Raw genomic sequence first — 20,196 nt, 5'->3', positions numbered from 1 at the left:
CTGTGAGCAGTGGCTGGCGATGTGCCCACTGTGGGTTCTGTGCCCCTGACCAGCTGGTACATGAAGAGCCTAGTGTTCAGCGTTCCACGAGAAGCCTTGTGGCGGCTTCCCTGGATCTAGAAAACAAATACCTTGATGGGTGGAGGGGACTGGTATATAGATGCAGTGGCCTCTGCACCAAGAGCATGGCAGGCCCTGTTAGGGCATCAGGACAGCATTGGGAGCTCGGAGCTCTAACAGGGCGCAGTCTGCACTGAGAGAAGCCTCCAGCATGTGCTCATTAGAGCATTGGGTGGAAGTGTCTGCAGCACTGCTCCTGTAGCCTGGTGTCCCCTGAACCCAAGGAGGCACCTAACACAGGTTAATTGCACTTATTGTTTGTGAATTAATGGATGCTTCCCTCTTGGCTCCGGTGGCACTAGGTCTGGTACATGGCAGGTGTACCCCAAGTGAGTCTTGTTCCGGGGGCTCTCCTTCCTTGGGTCTGGGAGTATTTGGAGATTGACAGGCTCACGTCCACGGCTCGGCCCCATCAGAATTTCAGGGCCACAGGTACTGGCCTGAGAGTGGACAGAAATGAACCTTGGGACCTGGATGAGTGGGAGAGCTCAGCTGAGCTCCCTTCCTGGTATCGAAGAGGAAGTCCTCCCTCCTCCACTCATGTTTATTTTTTTTAATTTTTTTTTTACTTATTATTTATGATAGTCACACACACAGAGAGAGAGAGAGAGAGAGGCAGAGACACAGGCAGAGGGAGAAGCAGGCTCCATGCACCAGGAGCCCGACGTGGGATTCAATCCCGGGTCTCCAGAATCACGCCCTGGGCCAAAGGCAGGCGCTAAACCGCTGTGCCACCCAGGGATCCCCTCCACTCCTGTTTAAATCAGATTCCTGGTTCCCCAAGAGCTGCCCCTCTGAGGGTCCTGGAAAAAACAAAAAAACAAAAAAACCCCAAAAAACCCTGGGGGTTTGTTCATTCACTTGCTCCAGAGGTTTGCTACAGTGATGAGCTGTGTAATTTCTTAGGCCCAAAGTTGTGGCATGCACTCAAATCCTGGGGTTACCTATCAGGAAGGGGCACTACCCCAGGTCATCCTGCTTCTCAACTGGGAGCTGAGCCCCTGGAAAGGAAAATTTTCCTTTGGGGGCCCTTCTAGAGTTATAATAATTTTCCTTTCCTTTCACCTGTTGGCATCTTAGGTGAAAAAGTCACTGAAAAATAATTGAAGTAGAATTTCAAGTTTTATCTCCTGATCATCACAGCAATCTCAGATGCTGATTTTTCTCCAGAAATCCAAGGGCAGCAGAGGGTTTTATGTATTTTGAATCATCCAGTTTGTCTGTAGCATCTGTCCAGGGGAACAGGGAGGGGTGTTTCCATTTTGGAAAGCCATTTGGGAAAGCCGAGTGAGGCACAAGTAAGGGGGTGACAGTGGCTGCATTGGGACCAGAGTACAGGCTCTCCCCCTGCAGTCCCAGTGAAGCTGTAGCACCCAGGAATGTGGGCAGTGTGGGCCGCTTGCCCTTGAGTGGCTGGCCTCCACTGGGAAGAGAGGTCTATGTCTTAAGCTGGCTTGGGTGGGGGTGGCTGCTGTGCTTCTCCTCTCCTGTGAGAGGGGAGCACAAGATCAGGTGCCCCCAAGGTCACCTCTCTGCCCTGCAGCCGCTGGAGACACAGGCTTGGCCCAGGAACCCTGGGGCGCTTGGCCTCCCCTGGCCTTTCTGAGGAGCACAGCCTGTGTGGGCTCAAGGATCCCCAGAACCCAGTTTGGGGGGATCTGTCCCATGGCCCCTCATGGCCGAGAGGCTTCTGCCTGACGATGAAGGTGTAACCTCACACGCCTGTGTCTTAAAAACCTTCTGGAAGGTAAGTTTCTCTTCTCTTCACTCTTTGCTTGTGAAGCGATTCAGGGGTTTTCATTTGCTTTCCTCAGCTGACTGTAGGAAGAGGGAGGGGACCCCTGACTGGAGGACCTTTCTCATGTGATCACTCAGATGAGGCTGCAGGCTCACCTTTTCTGGCCCTGCTCTTTCAGGAGCCAAATGGCCTTCCTGCCTCTAAAATGAGCAAAGGAGGGGAAAGGGCAGAGAAAACCTCAGGAGGGGCATGAGCCGGGATGCTGGGGTTGGCAGTGCTTCCTGGCTCCGTCTGGACACTAGAAGAGCATTTCCTCAGAGGAAGGAGGAACAGGTGGCTGAGTGTATTCAGGGGGCCCCCCGGTTATCAGTGTCTTGGGAATTCTGGTTAGGAGGTACTAAACCTAACCCTTTGATGATCCCCCCAAATAATGCATACTGGGGGTTCACAAACCCAGACTCCCCCTGATCATTTATTCATAAATACTCCCTAGCCACTTACTGGGAGGCACGCCCTGTGCTGGGCATGAAGGATACGTGGAGCCCCGTCCCTGGCATCTTGGGTGGCATAGCAGTTGAAATGAGCTGACTTTGGAACCAGCCTTTTCTGGGTGCAAATCCTGTCTCCACCATGAGTCCTTGTGTGATCCTGAGTAAGTGGCTCAATAGCTCTGATGTTCAGCTTCTTCACCTGAAAATGCAGATAAAAATAACCCATTTTGCAGTGACCTTTGCTTATTATCTTAAAAAGGTCAAAGCACTTAGCACTGAGTGAGCACTTGATAAAAGTTTGCTCTTGAAAGATTATTTGGAGGGGGCTGTTGGTATGCATTGTCCTGATGTCCCCAGAGCTGGCCTGCCTCGCTGCTGCCAATGTCTGTGTGTAGCCTCGGGGCTGCACACGTGCTTCTTGTTGTGCCTGGATGTGGCCACCTCCTTGGGCACACCAAAAAGGAGATGACACTAGCTTACATTAGCCCATAGCCATGTTTAGCCCCGGGCCAGGAAAGCAGAGGACCCCAGTGTCAGCCCTCTTCCTTTCTGTATGGAAGTACTTTTTTTATTTGCTAGAAAATTATCCTGAATGATACTTGTGTCAGCCTCAGGGCTGAGGTTGGATTTCTGTACCATCCAGTCCTCTCGAGATGGGGACAGGAGTACAGTCCTCTTGCATCTGGTGCCACTTGGCCTGGGACCCAGGGATCAGCCCCAAAACTTCATGTCATGTGGTCAGACCCACCGTGGGGTGGCCAGACAGAGATGGTGGAAGAGAACATTTGTTCTCCATCTGTAAATGAGACCTAGGCTTGACTGTGGCAGACTGTCAGGGGGAGTTAGAAACTTACCTCCCATTGGAGACTGTTCTGGAAGGATTGGACCAGGGCACAGACTGTTCTGGAAGGATTGGTTCCCATCCTAGTCTCTTCCATCAGACTGCAAGTTCGATTCCAACTTTTTTTTTTAAAGATTTTATTTATTTATTTGAGAAAGAGTGAGAGAGAGAGCACAAGCAGGGGGAGGGGGAGAGGGAGAAGGAGACTCCCTGCTAAACAGGGACCCCAAAGCGGGACTTGATCCCAGGGTCCTAGAATCATGACTCAAGCCAAAGGCAGACACTTAGCCGACTGAGCTGCCCCCAATTCCAGTTTCAACAGAAACAGCAAGAATCAGATGTCAGAGGACAAGTGCTGTCATTTAGCAGAGGCTTCTTCTTTTTATTTTTTATTTTTTGGTCAAGTCTTAATGTGGCTTGGTTAATAACATCTCATCACACCATTATGAAAAACAAGATATGGAAACACTCAGCTGGGAGGGGTGGGGTGTGTGGAAGGAGGGACCACAGGCTGCCTCTCCTCCATGAGGGCCCAGGCAGGGAGGCACTGTATTCCCAGAGTTCTACCCATACCCTTTTGCCTTCTTGCTGCACCGGCCCTCAGGCCTCCCTCTGCCTTCAGATCCTGTAATCAGGGGGGGCACCCAATGAGCACACTGGCATAGAAATGCTACTGACAAATGCTACTGACTAAAGAATACTTCCTTTCCTTTCCAGATGAATTTGCATGTTTTAATTGAAGGCAGATGCCTTAAGTTAATTCAGTACAGAAAACTTGGTTTGAGCATTTATTATGCTCAGAGGAGAAAGATCCTGAGGACCCAGTGGGGCTGGTAGGGGCAGCTTTGTGGGGAGGGGACGTTGGAGCTCCATCTGGATTTCACGGGGACAGGTCTGGAGCAGTCCAGGTCAGGTCAGGCTCTGAAGGGCACACAGACTCAGCATCCTGGAGTGTGGTGTGCCTGACACCGGCCCTCTGGTGACGGGGGAGACTCCGGGAAGGGCCAGAGGGCCCTGAGAACTGTGCAGGAAAGTGTAAATGAATTTGAGGAGGGGCTGGTGTGGCCAAATTTGTGTTTTAGAGCACACAACTCTGTTGGCTGTACAGTACAAAACTAGCTAAGGGTAGGGCTTAGGGAATGGGAGACCAGTTGGCCCAAGATGTGAGTTTCTAATTGTGGGCTCTTAGATCCTAGTACATGCCATTATGGAAGGCACTTGGGGCTGGTGAGACCCAGAGCCCAGATGCAGTCTCTGACACCGAGGCCATGCTCTTGGGCTCCTGTTTGTGTGGCCTGCTCAGGGCTCAGATGGAGCCCATTGAGATGATCACTGTGGTCCCCCTGCCGGATGCTCATGAAGGCTTTCCCTGGAAATCAATGTGCTCAGAAGCCACTGGCTCCCATCCAACCTCTCTCCCAGCCGAGTGCACCCCTGGGAAGGCACCTGGATCAGGGCCTGCTTGCCTCCTTAGCTCCCTTTCGAGAAGCCAGGAGGTGCGGCCCTATAAGTGGGCCAATCCTGAGGTAGGAGTTGGTGAGAAGAAACCAGCAGGATAGAAAACATCAGCCTGGCCTGTGCTGTCAGATCTCCCAAAAAGGACAAGGAAAATGGGCAGCTAAAAATAGCCCCTTAGGGCTAGTTCACGTCTGCTTGTAAGTACTGAGCTCCAAGCTAGAGGAAGTTTAACCATTAGGAACCTGGTGTGCTGTGCTGTGTCACCGGGCACCTTTTGAGGATGTGGCCATGACAACTGAGTGTGGACCTCAGGAAAGACAGGTGTGTGGTTAATGTGACAGATGCTCATCGGGGCCCCTCTTGTGTTGAGATAACCAGTTAAACCCATTTCGATCAAAATCCTGGAAATGTGGGTGGTGTCCCTGTAATGACATAGGAAGTGACAGGTACTTCAAAGTCAGGCCTGGGTTCAAATCACAGCATCTTTGCTATCTGTTGGCTACCTGCTAGACCCCTGGGCCAGTGTCTTAACTTCTGGGAGCCTCTCTTTCTCTGTCTATAAAATGGGAACAGTAAAAGCCATTGCAAAGGGTTATCGAGAAGATTGAATGAATCATATAAACTCACTGCTGGGAGCAAGGTAAGGGCTCTGCCTACACTTGTTCCCTTGAACTACGTAACAAATCTTTTTTTAAAAAGTCATCAAGGGGTACCTAGGTGGCTCAGTCGGTTAAGTGTCGGACTCTTGGTTTCAGCTCAGGTTATGATCTCAGGGTTGTGAGATGGAGCCCTGTGTCAGGCTCCTCGCTTAGTGGGGAGTCTGTTTGGGATCCTCTCTTGCTCTGTCTTTCTCCTTGCTCTCTGTCTCTGAAATAAATAAAATCTTAAAAAAAAAATAATCATCAAGTTAGGCATTGTTTTGAGTTTTTGCTTTTTCTATGGATTATCTTGTTTAACCCTTAGGGCAGAGTTACAAAGTTGATACTCCAGTGTTCTCATTTTGTAGAGGGAATGAATGAGATTTGGAGATGTGTTTACTCTGAGCTTCTCTGTGGTGGAGGGCAAGTTAACCTTTCCAGCAGGCTGACCTTGCAGCTGTTCAAGCCATTGGCCCTGCATTAGAGAGACAGACTGCTACCAAGGCCCTCCTGGAATTTCACCTCATGTGGGTGAGCCCCATGATGGAGCATAAGCTAAATTCTGCTTTAGGGTTTCTGACATCTTCCCCTCCTCCCCTGCCTACAGAACTTTAGCCAGAGCTAAGAATCCTGTGACTGAATTGGAATCTCAGTACCCCCCACCCTTTTTTTTCCCCGCAAAGAGAAAAAGACTAGATCATTCAGTTGAGTTGCCATAAATATGTGACCAGGCTTTCTTGCATAGCCCCTGCTTCCTGCAGTAATTAAAGAGGATCCATGTGTTCAAACCCCTTTATAGCTCTTTCTAAAAACTTTATTCCCCCTTTTTTTGTGAAACAGTGTTATTGTGGTATAATTTATATACCATAAAATTCACCCATTTTATGTGCACAATTTACAGAGTTGTATGGTCATTGCCACAATCAAACATTAAAACATTTATAGCTCCCCTATTTCTGTTTAAAAATGGATAAAAAGTTACGTGCTGGTCCTATTGAGCTCATGACTGGAAAGTTGAAAATAAGGAAGCTCTACATTAGGCGGCTAGAAGTTTCTCAAGGCAGGATGAGGTTTATGGGAGGCAGTCACAGGTGATACTAGGAGGAAGAGTGGGGCCCAGTCACATCTAGTTTGCCTGTGGGAGGCCCAAGTGTTGGGGCCAGGCTCCTGTCCCTGGGTAGGGGGGAGGGGGCACATCGTCAACATTGGGCAAGAATTTCTGGAAGGACATGGACAGCCTCAGGAGAGTTGACCTCCTGCATCCCTCTAATGGAAGTGGGGAAGAAAAGCCTGGCCCAAGTTCAAATCCCAAAGGGGAGTTGATATGGAGAGCAGGTGTCCTTGTGATACCGTCCTCCAGATCTTCAGAGGAGGGTGATCCAGGGGGAAGAACTGGCCAGGCCAGGTTTCAATCCACTCTAAGCCTAGTACGCTCATCTCAACGTTGGAGAAAACTGTTATTTCTGTCCGTGGCATTTTTGTGAAACGAAACAACAGTGTGCACGACATGGGGTCCAGGATATAGTAAATGGTCAGTAAATAGCAGTGTTTGCTGTTGCTGGTAAAGCTAAAGCAGCATCTGAGGCATGCAAACCTTGAACACACCATAAAGACCTATCTGGCTCCTTAGAGGAAAATGGTACTGCATTTGCGGGTGGTCTTTTTTTTTTTTTTTTTTTTCTTGAGATTTTATTTATTTATTTATTTATTTATTTATTTATTTATTTATTTATTTATTTATAGAGAGGCAGAGGCACAGGCAGAGGGAGAAGCAGGCTCCATGCAAGGAGCCCAACATGGGACTCGATCCCAGGTGTCCAGGATCACACCCCAGGCTGAATGCGGCGCTAAACCGCTGAGCCCCCCCCCCCCAGGCTGCCCTGCTGGTGGGTTTAAATTCACTTTCTTCTGTTTACTATATTCATGTAGCTCTGGACAGGTTGCTTGACTTCTCCAGCCTATTTCCTCATCTGGAAGGTGGGCCTAAGAATGGTGTTTGCCTTAGGGCAGGATCAAATGAGACAACTCATGTAGGGCTTTTAGCTAAGGTCTGGCACCTGCTGGAGTGCCATCAAAGTTGGCTGTTCTGTGTGGGTATTAAGTTCCCTTTCCTCAGTTAACATCAAAGTCCACATCTGGATGAATGCATGAACCCTTGAAAGTACAGGCCTAGTGTGAAAAGCCTGATGAGAATTTAGATGCAGTTCTAGGGTTTCTTTGGGAGTTTTGGTTTGCTGGTTCACACCTTGTATGTAAGTAGTGGGAGAGACAGAGCTGGAGCTGAAATAGGAAAAGCCTAAGGACCAGTCCTGTGGATGGCACATGGCGTGTATGTGTGCGTGCAAAGGCAGTCCTTTGAGTCCACTGATGTGTCCTGTGGTGCCCAGCCCACTGTGATCACACCCCCTTCTACAGATTGTGGAGGGGCCTTGGAGCCCTCTGCATTGTGCTAGGGTGCCAGGCTGCTTGCTCTAGCTTCACGTTAGGAAGGGCCTTGGAGTCCCAGCAAGGACTCCTGACCTGAATCGCAGTACTAGCCTTTCTTTTTGTTAAATAAAGAAGTTGGGCTAGATTAGAGCCTTGATTTTGAAGTTACTGTCTCTGGAGCTCAAGGGTTCACCAAGGTACCTCTGAGCCACAGGGTGGGGGGATGGGAACAGATAGGCTCACCCCACTGAATCAGAGCATCTTTCAATTCCTCTGTTCTAGATTCGTCTTCTATGTGAGGTTTTTGAAGAAAGACTTCTGCAAAAAAAGAAAAAAAGTGTGGGCTTCTCTGGGCTGAAGTGTCTCCAAGCATGGGAAGCATTGTGGTTCTCAGACACCCTTCTCCGGAGGAGAGCCACCTCATCCCTGAGCCAGAGGTCCCAGGCATGGCAGGATGTGACCCCCCGGCCCCAGATGGCTGGGCAGGGCCTGGGTGGGCTGAGCCCCCTGGCTAGTCACTACAGGAGAGGGTAGGTAGCTTTGTCCATTCACCTTGGAGGCCATGCACTTGTTTCTCCTCACCATACACTCCTCACCATTGGAGGGCCAAGCAAATGAAACCCTCAGAAAGGGGGTGACAGTCCTTCCAGCATCCTCATCGCTCACTTCCTGATTTGTGACCTCTTGCAGAAAGCCTCTTCCTCATTAGTCTTTGAAAATCAGATGAGGGCTCTCTCATCATCATGTTCTTACCAGCTTCTGACTCGAGCGTCTCTTCAGCATCCACAGTGGATTTCTAGGAGTTCCAACCTGTTGGCCACGTTTTAAGTAATTGCCTGTTCTCTGAAGCTACGTCCTGCCCGAACCTTTGACCATAGGAGACTTGTGGCCCTAGGGACTTTGGTATCTGCCTATATCTCCACCCCTGCCACCAAGAACTCAATCAGCAACTTGAGAACATGGTTTGCTTTGCAAGGAGACTCCCCCAAAATGGTAGAAAGGGTTGAAAATGGTGATAAACACCTGCTCTGTTGAATCAATTCGACAAACCTTTTTGAGAGAGCTTGATATGTTGCATCTTGCTGGGGATTGGGTGAGGAAGGGGTGGTTAAAAGGACCCTCCTCTTGGGGTTATCCCAGCCTGGTAGGGTCTACTGCATCTGCCTCATGATTTTGGAAAGTCTCTGTGTTCATCTTTCTCCTTCTCTCTTTTAATCTCCCTACATGCACCCAGGGAGCTGCTGGGGTAACCTTCCCAGGGCATGGTTCTTCTCCACAGAAACCTTTCTACCTCCTTGCAGCTATTTGTAGGCCTAGTGCTGAGCCGAGCACTCTGGGTCCCCTGTGATCCCTGTGATCCTGCTCAGACCCTCTGCTCTGGGCTACATCCGATCTCCACCTCCCTCCCCTTCCTGTGTGGTATCCTTAGCCCTGCATGCCTCCCCCTCACCTCATTCTGCCAGCACCCACCACCTTGGTCCTGGGCCACATACTCTCCATCCCTGAGGGAGAAGTGAGGGAATGCACTACAGACAAAGCCGGATGATGGGATGGCACTATGGTGCTGCCCGGGATCGACTTCTCTTGGGCTTCTCTTTTCCTCTGGGAACACAAATCCAAGAGAATCCTCCCAACATTGGCCGTCAGGAGAACTACAAGCACCATGTGGTTGAGGCATTAACCTGGTATCAGGTGTCACCAGCTGGGTCATTAAGATGCATTGGATGTCACCTGACTGTGGGTTGACCACACTACCCCTTTTGGGACTGGCTTTCCAGAACCAGGATCATCAAGGCAGACCACTGCTTTTCTTTTGTAGCCACTTGACCACTTAGAAGTAATGACCCCTGGCCCCGCTACCTACCGAAGATCCTGTTAGGTGACATCCCATGGTAGGGACTGATTAAGTTCCAAGGTAGAAATGCATGAAGCTATTTGTGTTTTTCATAATTGGCACTGCTCACAAAGCAACACTTAGCAGTAGGCTGGCCGTGATGGAGTCAGATATGCCTGGCGAATCACATATGAGGTTACAGAGCATGTGAGTCCATCCCCCACCTCCACCTGGCTCCCACTTCCAAGGATGAATCAGATGGTTTACTCTGTTCTGCTTCCCTCATCAAACAGGAAAGCCGACTCCAAACCTAATTAAGACAGTACTTCGAGTCTGTAACTAAATTCATTCACAGCCTGACTGCACTGGGGCGCCAGGCTTCCTCTGGCTGCCTCGTGTTGTAAACCTGATTCAAATTGTTATCACTTACTCAGGTTTAAGCTGAGATTTAAAAAAAAAAAAAAAAAAAAGTTAACCCTGCTCTTTTCTTGACCACGTGGCTCTGGTCACTTTGATCCCGGTCAGTGCGGAGGCTCCATGCTGAAGGAAGCCCTGAAACATGCTCGTTAATTAATAGCTGGTGGCATGTGGAATGTTCTGTCCGAATGGTGCTACCAGTCTCACTCCTTTGGCAGCCAGAACTAGGAAGCAGAAGAATCCCAAACGGAGCTCCTCTTTCGAGCTACCTGCCAGCTCTCACCCCTCACCCAGGCTTGGAAACCATGCCGCCAAGGACTTCCCAGCCCTGTCCTTCACTTGCTGTGTGACCCAGGAAATCCCGACCCTTTCTGGGCCTCCCTTGCCCCACCAGCTAGGTGGCACATCCGTTTCATAGGGTGATTGTTAGAGATCCACAAACATTTGGGATTCCCGCTCTGTGCCAGGCACTGTGCTGGGCTCTAAGGAGGTGAAGAAGTACCTGTTCTAGATCAGTGGTTCCTAGTCAGGGGTGCTACTACCCTCAGGTGACATTTGACAATAATTGGAGATATTTTGGATTGCCAAGACTAGGGGCATCTCATAGGCTGATGCCAGAGGCACTGCTAAATATCCTACAGTGCACAGGACAGCCCTCTACCAAGAATGATTCGCCTTGTCATGTCCATAGTGGCGAGGTTGAGAAACTCTGATCTAAGTAGACCAGCCCAGATGTCTAAGCAAATAATTTCAGTGCAGTGAGACAGAAGTTAAGAGTGTTGAAATAAATCACTGGTATCCAGTGGCCTGGATTTGCTAGTGTTCAGTGATAGGTCATCTACGCTGTCCTCCGTGCAATGCTGTATACCTCTTCAAGGACTCACGTAGGTAGCAGGCATCCAGAGAAAGAAAGTCGACTTTGCATCCATTGCCCAAGAGAGGGGTCGATCTGGTTGATGGAAGGCTGGCTCATGTGATCTGATATCTCCTGACTGTTCCAGCTCCATCAAAACCCATCCCTGTCCATAAGGGCTCCAGAGATAGAGGGAACCCAGAATGGGGCCAGGCCTGCTGGGGGAGGAAGCGGCCTTCAGCACTGAACATTTCTCTACGTTCATCTGCCTTTCCCATCCGAAGGCTCCCAGCCCTGTACAAAGCTCTGCGAGGCTGAATTATAAATGAGTCACCCAGTGACTCACTGGGGAAAGCCCTCCTCCCCAAGAGCCGTGGCTGAGAACCCACCCATATGACATAAATCCAGTTTCTTGGTTCTCTTCTTGCCTCTCCCCACAAAGGACTAAAAATAAAATGTAAAATAGCTAAGATGACTTACTGCAATGACTTTTCTACTTTCAAAATAAGACAATAAAGTGGAAATTTTTTAAAGAAGTCGAGCTGAGAGGCTACCCAAATTAGAATACAGGAAGGTCACGGCACGACACGGAGTTTCTTCCGTTGCGTGGGCATCAGGCTCATTCAGAACCGGCTTTTCTCCCAACAAGTCATTGTCCCCAAAGAGGCAAGGGAAGAGTGAAGAGAGAGGAGCCTGATTCAGAACCTTCTAGTCTCAACATCTGTGTTCTTAGGAAATCACTGACGCTCTGAGCATCGATTGGTTCCTTGGTCTGCACTGGGTAGGGGGAATGTCTTGATGGTACCTCCACACAGTGGGATAAACCAGTTTAGACATGTGAAGGGAATTCAAAGGTTAAATGAGTTTCTACAGTTACTGTTTTTTTTTTTTGTTGTTGTTGTTTAAGATTTTATTTATTTATTCATGAGAGACAGAGAGAGGCAGAGACATAGGCAGAGGGAGGAGAGAAGCAGGCTCTACGCAAGGAGCCCGATGCGGGACTCGATCCTGGTAATCCAGGATCAGGCTCTGAGCCAAAGGCAGACACTCAACTGCTGAGCCACCCAGGCGTCCCTACAGTTATTGTTAAATGTTGGAGTGTGGTTTTGTTTTTACCTTTTATACAGAGGTCCTCAGGGGTGCCTGGGTGGCTCAGTTGGTTCAGCATCCAACTCTGATATCAGCTGAGGTCATGGATCTCAAGATCGTGGGATGGAGCTCTGTGTCAGGCTCTGTGCTCAGCTGGGAGTCTGCTTGAGATTCTTTCCCTCCCCCTCCCCTTCTCCCTCCCCCTCTCTTGGTCTCCCTTGAAAAAAAAAAAAAAAAAGCACCAGAGTGTCCTAAGCTGGTTATAGACAAAATGGTATCTGGGATTTGCTTTAAAATAACACTGACAGGAGAAGTAGATGGGGTAGTCCCGGAAAACTGCCCTTGACTTGATGATGGTCAAAGCTAGTGATATATATGTGGACCTTTGTTACTTTGGTCTGTCCTCTTAATTTTTACATTTGAATATTTCCATCCTTTACAAGTGTCTATCTTTCGCAAGTGAGTTCTGGAGATTGCACGACGTATCTGTAACACTACAGAACTGTGCATATCTGTGACACTACAGAACTGTGCATTTCAAAATACATAGGATGATAAAGTTGGGGTTATGCGAATTTTACAATTAGAAAATATGCATATGTATATCTAAAGCCAGTTATTCAAATCAGCAGTATATTTGGAGCAGAGGGGAGCACAGAAAGACATTCAGGACCAGAGGAAAAAAAGCAAGTCACGATGCCCTGTTTTCTGCTCTGGGAGGTTGTTCAGAGGAGTTGGGAAGGGAATGGTTGCTCTCTTGGCTGGGGGCACTGGGAGTGAGAGGTGACTTTGCCTGGGATGTTGGCTGTGCTGTCCCCAGCAGGAGCTTACAGATGAAGGTGGAAGAGAGAGGAATGGCTGGCCCCGATGCTCCTTTCCTGGGATGTGAGGATGAAGACAGTGTGGCCTGTGTTTGGGGAGGCTCATGGTCTGCAGAGGAAGGGATTCAGAGAATACCAGGTCCTCCCCATGGGCCATGATGGTGCGCAGATGGAAGGTACTCAGAGGATGGTGTGGGGCCCTCTGTGTGCCCGGCTGAGTGACTTGGATTTAGGAACAGAGGAAGCAGGAGCTGTAACCACTCCCCTCGAGCCTTTTGAAAAATACCTGTCAGAGACAGAGCCATTTGAAACTAAGTGTCACCCGTGTTGGAATAATGTTCCTGGGCAGCCCCGGTGGCACAGCGGTTTAGTGCTGCCTGCAGCCCGGGGTGTGATCCTGGAGACCAGGGATCGAGTCCCACGTCGGGCTTCCTGCATGGAGCCTGCTTCTCCCTCTGCCTGTATCTCTGCCTCTCTCTCACTCTCTCTGAATAAATAAATAAATAAATCTTAAAAAAAAAATAATGTTCCTCTAGTTTTACGGTTTACAGAATGATTGGTGGCTCTCAGCACTCCTGTTGGGCAATGCTAACTTGCCAGTGTGGGTGGAAGGGCAGCGGATCCTTGGGTGGGCTGTGGCCTCTCTCTGGCCCTAATTCATCAGATGTGACACCTGGGGGCACATCACTTCATTTCTCAGGCTCTTTGTGTCCCCACCCAAGACTTGAAATGAGAAGCCGACCCATCTCTGGCGAAGTTGATTGAGTACCCTGTGCCTGAGCTCACAATGACAGGCCATTTGCAGGGTCGATCCTGGCAGGCACATCATACGGGGTGTGTCTCTGCTGTGGTTTTGGGGCCTGGGTTTGATGGGCTCCTATTGCTCCCACTGAGGAACTTGCATCAAGACCCAGGGAGGTCCCTGAGCCCAGGGCCTGTCCTTCCTCACTGTCACCAGGGGTGCAGTTAGTGACACAGATCCATCTTTCCCTATGTGAGATGCCTGGAGAGTAAGGCTTTTTTTCTTGTTTCCTTGAAGATTCCAATAGCTTTCCAGTTAGTTCACAGACATCAAAGGATTTTGGATGGGGACGAAATGGAGGCTTTTTGAATGAAATTTGGAATTCCAAGCCTAATAAATTCAGCCATCTTTTTTTTCCTCCCCTTGCTGGGGGTTTTGAATCCTATATTCATAAGATCTGACCCAGCCCAACCTCAAAGCATCATTCTCATCACCTTCCTCCAGTTGTGTTCTGAGTCTCTGCTCTGGACTTAGGTGACTAGAAGGCCTGGGGAGATGGCCCAGGAGAGGTAGTGATTTTTAAACTTTGGGCCATGAGACCGTTTCTCTAAAAAAAAAACCGTGTTTGTTTCCCAGGGATGCCACATCATTAACCCCCGACTTGACAGTTTAAAACAACAGAAATGTATTGGCTCTGGAGGCCAGAAGTCCCAAAACAAGGTATTGGCAGGGCCGTGCTCCCTCCAGAAGCTCTAGGGGAGAATCCTTCCTTGCTTCTTCGAGCTTCTAGTGGCTCCAGGGGGTCCTTGGCTTGTGACTGCATCACTCCAATCTCTGGCTTCACATGGCCTTCTCTTCTCTGTGTGTATATCATAAGGATGCTTCGATTTCTGGGCTCACCAGGGTAATCTAGGGTGGTCATGTCTTGAGATCCATAACTTAATTACATATGCAGAGGCCCTTTCTCCAATAAAAATAATTTTATTTTTATTTGCAAGTTCCCAGACCTAGACATGTCTTTTTGGGACTCATTCAGCCCACCAGAAAAATCTTACCCAGCAGTGCCTGGGTGGCTCGGTGGTTGAGCTTCTGCCTTTGGCTCAGGTCATGATCCCAGGGTCCTGGGATTGAGTCCTGCATTCAGGCTGCCCACAGGGAGTCTGCCTATGTCTCTGCCTCTCTCTGTGTGTCTCTTGTGAGTAAATTAATTAAATCTTTTAAAAAATACTTAAAAAAAAAAAAACAAAAAAACCTTACCCAAAAGTCCCCGAGGCAGAATGGAGAAGGAGGGAGACTCTGGTGATAGCCCACTCGAGACCTCACCTCCACACATTCAGCTCCTGCCCTTCCCGCTGGCCAGCAGCCCCTGGCACCTGAGCCCTGTATGGAAACCAGCGCTTTAGTGGAGAGAGCTCAAAAGACTTTGGCTTCAAAGCCTAGGCTTGGAAATGGGCCAGGGTGTGGGCAAGACAGCCTGACCTCCCAGTATCATCGTCTGTGAAAGATGGGATGTTTAGGTCTACACTGTAGAGTTGAGCGTAGTCTCAGTTAGGTCAACATCCTTGGGTTATTAGTTTCCTCTCACCTCATGATTCCCTACCCCTGTGGAAACAGGTGAGACAGGTGTTAGGGGGACCCATCCCACTTTGCATCAGGATTGGTCAGGAACCAGTGGACAAGAAAGTTTACCCTGGCTTTCAAAGACAGGAGCTTCTAGAATTGTAGGGAGCCAGTGGTTTTTCTTTGACAAGAATGAGGGCACCCCATCAAGCTTACTCAGTTCTAACTGCCAGATGACAGCCCATGTTAAGTAAGTCCTAGTGATCACCCCATACCCTGCACCCACCCTACTCGCTTGCACCATAAGTTGAATGTGGGCTGAGCAAGGGTCTGAGAGCCTGGTTGTCATAGAGCAGGCTTCCCAGCCTCGGCGTGAGTGGCATGTTAGGCTGGATCAATCTTTATTGTGGGCGCTATACATGGTCGGCCGTCCAGCAGCATTCCTGACCTCTACTCACTAGAGGAGGACCCCGCACCCAAAATGTCATACAGACATGGCCAGAATTGCCTCTGGCTAAGAACCATTGCTTTAGAGAAATCATCCTCTCTTGAGCTAGCCTGTCAGCTGTCAGAACTGTGATAGCCCATACTCATTGTAAAAATTTTTTAAATGTTGGGGAGTGGGCACAAGTTGCTGTGCCTAGAGCTCCTGGTGGGAGGAGCTCATATATTACTTCCTTTGTCCTTGAATTAACACAGACAGAACCAGACTTTTCTTGCTTTGCCTAGTTGTCTCCTCCCTCTCCCTCATCTCCAACCAGAACCACAAGCAATTTTCCAGGAAAAGGAGGCTCATGGTGTTTGGTCCATTATTCGGATAGTTTCTCCCGTCCTGCTCTCAGATAGATGTGAAGAGCCACACCCAGGGGCTGTGGTACTGTCCCAAGACCTGCACTCCATCTATGCATCTGTCCTGTTGCCTTTTTAAAAGCAGACATCCCTCGACACCTGCTCTACTCCCTCTCCCTGATCTGTGACTTAGAATCCCATCTCTCTGATTTCTCTAGAAAAATTTAGTGTCTGCCTAGATAATTTTCCAGAAAAGCCGTCTTCTGGAACTGAGATGTAGAGAAATCAGGCAGCTGATGTTAATTCAGCCTTAGAATCTTGAGACAGCAGACAGAGCAGTGGGGGATGGCCAGGGATGACATGGCTTTCTGGTGGACACCTCCCATGTCCTGCTTTTCTAGGTCGAGTTCACTCCTACCTGCTTGGGAAGGGAATTTGTGCTCACCAAGCAGTCGGTGAGAAGGATCTCCAGTTCTCTGTGTCCCTGGGTTGGTGGAGAGGCTTGAGAGATTCCTGGAAGATTGCCCAGATGAAAATCCTAGAATCTTAGAATTGAGGACTGTCTTATCTGCCTTCGTCCCACTCAGCAGGAAAGCCCTGCCCTTTAATCCTGACACCTGGCCACTGAGCCTCCACTTGCACAATTCCCCCCACGGCCCCCCAACCTGGTGGCAAGGAGCTCACTAATTCCTAAGATAATCAGTTCATCTGTGCCCAGGATTTCTAGTCACCTGCTTTGTTATAACTACCACATCCTGAGTCTGGTTCTGGCTTCTGGAAAGACACACTGTGGTTGAGCTCTTACTCCTCTTAACAGTATTTCAGTCCTATCACCTGCTCATTCTTCATTTTGGTTCCTTGAGTCATTTCATGGCATGGATGATTCTAGATCCCCCTTCTCCCCCAGGTGCCTTTCTAGGAGATACTCCAGTATGGCATGGGCCTCTCTAAATGTCCTATTCCAGGCTTATCATGTGAGAAGACGGTGTCTGCCCCCTTGTACCCCAGATTCTGTTGATGCCACCGAAGGGGCATTGGTGTTAAGGACAAACGTCTACTAATGGGGGATGCATGCTGAGACTTCCTGCCTTGAACAGCTGGTGCCGTGCAGCTTCCCTGCCTCCCCTCAAGTTACCTGTGGGGGGCAGCCCTGGTGGCTCAGCGGTTTAGCACTGCCTTCAGCCCAGGGCCTGATCCTGAAGACCCGGGATCAAGGCCCATGTCAGGCTCCCTGCATGGAGTCTGCTTCTCCCTCTGCCTGTGTCTCTGCCCCTCTCTCTCTCTCTGTCTCTCATGAATAAACAAAATCTTAAAAAAAAAAAAAAAAAAAAAAAAGTTACCTGTGGGTGCATGCTAGCTGCATCTCATCCTGATCCTTTGGGTCTATCCATTTGGCCGGTTTTATTCATCTTGAGTCTTTCATCTATCTCTGGCATATCGACCTTTGTTCTCAAATAAGGATAACGTGCCACCTGTATGCAGATGGAGAGGAGCCTGCACCTGCTCCATCCACTGGAGGAGGTTGAGGCGGCTGTGTTCCAGCACCGGTGCTGTTTCCCTGTCTTGTGTCATCGAGTGAGCACTCCCGTCCAGTCTGCACTTGCCCCCTGATGCAATGTGTTTCTGGCTTTCCCCCAATCAAATTAGTTTCCTGGGATCCCTGGGTGGCGCAGCGGTTTGGCGCCTGCCTTTGGCCCAGGGCGCGATTCTGGAGACCTGGGATCGAGTCCCACGTCGGGCTCCCGGTGCATGGAGCCTGCTTCTCCCTCTGCCTATGTCTCTGCCTCTCTCTCTCTCTGTGACTATCACAAATAAATAAAAATTAAAAAAAAAAAAAGATTAAAAAAAAAAAGATTTAAATTAGTTTCCTGACCCTATTAGAAAACCACCAAAGAAATGAGGTTGGTCTGGCCTGACTCGTCCCTGGTGAACTCTGTCAACTTCTGACAAGGACGGCGCCCTTCCTGCAGAACATAGAAACCCAGTGTTTGCTAACCCATCCTCAGCTTTTGTCAGGGGTCAGTCTCACCAGACTGGCATTTCAGCCAGCCACTGTGTCCCCCTTGCTGATAAATCAGGGGGAGGTTTGCATTTTCATTCAACCTCGACTGTTTTCACAGCTCTGGGGTCAGGGCCACCACCGCAGAACCACCACAGATGAGGTTGGAAATGGGTGAAAGGAGCATGGGGTCCTGCTGGCTGTCACTGCTGCAGTCTGCTTGTCTCCTCCCAGATGGGACCTCAGGATATCCTGCCCCTAGATGGGAGAAGTTGCGGCAGCTGGAGCCCTTGTTTCAGGGGCTTCATTGTTGTCAGTTTTCCTGGATGCAGGACAATTTTGAAAATGGGATTTCTGGTTTTTTTTGTTCATAGGAAGGGCTACCTGTCCAGGGACCTGAGCCTGATGCCACTGAGAGGCAGATGGACAGCGTCCAGGGCCCCTCCGCTAGCCCACCCTCCCTGCCCCAGTGCCTTATTGTGATGTCTTGCCCAGACTCGGTCAGTTCCCCCAGGCTGCTATGAACACCACCCCTGCTCTTCCCTGTGCCCTCAGGGGCTGACCCTGGATGGGGCCCTTGCCCATCCTCCTGTCTCCAGCCAGCTCTCAGAGACCAGTTCATCCCCCACCACGGGTGGCTGTGCTGCAGCCTGGTATCGGCACCCTGCCTCCACCCATGACAGTACCTAGCCAAAGTTTGGACTTTGTGTCTTTAAGTAGGGAGCCCCTGGTGGTTTCACGCAAGAGGAATATGCTTCCATAAATTTTAAGATTCATCTAGTGACGTACAGACTATATGAGTTGGGGAGGTTGAAGCACTGTAGTTGGGGGAACCTCCTAGGATCTGGAAGGCTTGCCTTCTCCTCTGCAGGCATTTGGGAAACGGCATGAGGATCTTCACTAATACCCACAGGTCTGCTGGGTCACTTGCCACCGTGCCCTCACAGGCGAGGAGTCTACCCTCAGACCAGGTGGGTGACCCTCCTATTTTGAACAGACTTCCTGCCACCGTCAGGAAGCAGCAGCAGCCCCTGGCATGACATGGTGTCTGGCTCCCTCTGGTGACAAGAGGAAATGCCTGAGCACTGGCCTTTCCTCTCCGCTGATGGTGGGCCTTAGACTTGTTGAGTTGAGGGAGGGTAAACTAAGGCCCAAAGGTCCCCTTGACTCCAGGGGACGGATGAGGCCCCCATGTATATTTGCTTGAATCCAACTGTCCCTGTTAGGCCACTTGGCATCCCAGTGACAGGCAGGCTAATAAGACCCAGAGCGGGGCCTTCAGTTCTCTGCAGACTCCAATTCCTGTAGAATTTACTAGAAGGATTTCAGTGACCCTCAACCCTTCTGCTGCTGTTCCATGCTGCTGAATGGCAGGTGGGAGGCAGTGCAGGAGTGGGGGCCTATCCAGATGTGTGGCCCTAGGCTGGTAACCTGACTTCTCTGTGCCTCAGCCCCATCTGTAGACTCAGGTGGAAAGACCCACATGTCAGGGTGAAGTCGTATATACCATGTGGGCGGCACCAGGCCCCTGAGGGCCTCCGAGGCAGAGAGTGTGGTATTGTTGTTGGCAAAGACCTCAGTGTGGCTGGGTGGAGCACCAGTAGATTTGCAGCTCCTGAGCAGTGAAGACACCATGAGGTCACCTCTGGTGAACACCTGGCTACTTTGGTGAAGTAGAAATACTTATGGAGAACTAGGAATTAACTTGTGGGGAGCACCATGCCCTGGGGCCAGGCCCTCCTCCTCTGCAGCCAGGTCCTATTTTCCCCTCCTAGGCCTGGGCCTGTCACCTCAGTGACCTCTATAACAGGACTCCACCCTGGCGTCTCCCTGAGGCCACTGAGAACATTCATGATGGTTTTGTACTCCTTTGAAGATGCAGGCTGTGCCCGTGAGGTCACGAGACAGACCTCTTCAACAGTACCTTCTTTTTGCACGACAGCTAGTAGAGGGCCAGGGAACCTGGTGTCCCAGGTCTCCTATGCCCACGGTTGGGGAGCCACTTCAGGTGCAGCGCCCACTGGGGGAGGGAAGAAGGGGACATGCACAGATGCTTGTGCAGACTGACCTCCTTGCCAACTGCTCCCTTGCCTGTTTCCCCCTTGTCCTGCCTCCAGCTTTGTCTTCCTGACCCCATGATACCTCTGTGGCCGAGGTCACAGACCCCCCCCCCGCTTATGTGCAGGGGCCACCTTCTGCTGCCGGCTTGATGTCCTAGGGCTCCGGCCTCTGTCCTGGGCCACCTTTCCCATCCTTCCTTGCTGCCCTTAAACCCTTGATCTTTGTTCTTATGTCTGCTTCCCACTTATGGCATGTGTGTCACTGGGCAAGTGACTTCAGCTCTCTGTGCCTCAGTTTTCCGATGTGTACCAGGGGTGT

General features: G+C 50.0%; 1 protein-coding gene and 1 long non-coding RNA gene across 3 annotated transcripts in view; both read left to right on the top strand.

Moving 5' to 3' along the window:
* SLCO3A1 (solute carrier organic anion transporter family member 3A1) overlaps positions 1 to 20,196 on the top strand; it is a 310,139-nt gene that overhangs the window by 199,133 nt on the left and 90,810 nt on the right. The gene's annotated exons all lie outside the window — the stretch shown is intronic.
* LOC144297291 (uncharacterized) lies at positions 918 to 8,773 on the top strand. Its single transcript, XR_013364345.1, has 3 exons — positions 918 to 1,867; positions 7,030 to 7,172; positions 7,996 to 8,773. It is a non-coding gene; the product is annotated as an uncharacterized LOC144297291 (long non-coding RNA).

The sequence above is a fragment of the Canis aureus genome, chromosome 2 (genome assembly GCF_053574225.1).
Source record: "Canis aureus isolate CA01 chromosome 2, VMU_Caureus_v.1.0, whole genome shotgun sequence".
NCBI classification, from domain to species: Eukaryota; Metazoa; Chordata; class Mammalia; order Carnivora; family Canidae; genus Canis; species Canis aureus.
The sequence above is the reverse complement of the archived record's forward strand: the minus strand, read 5'-3'. Positions and strand labels throughout refer to the sequence as shown.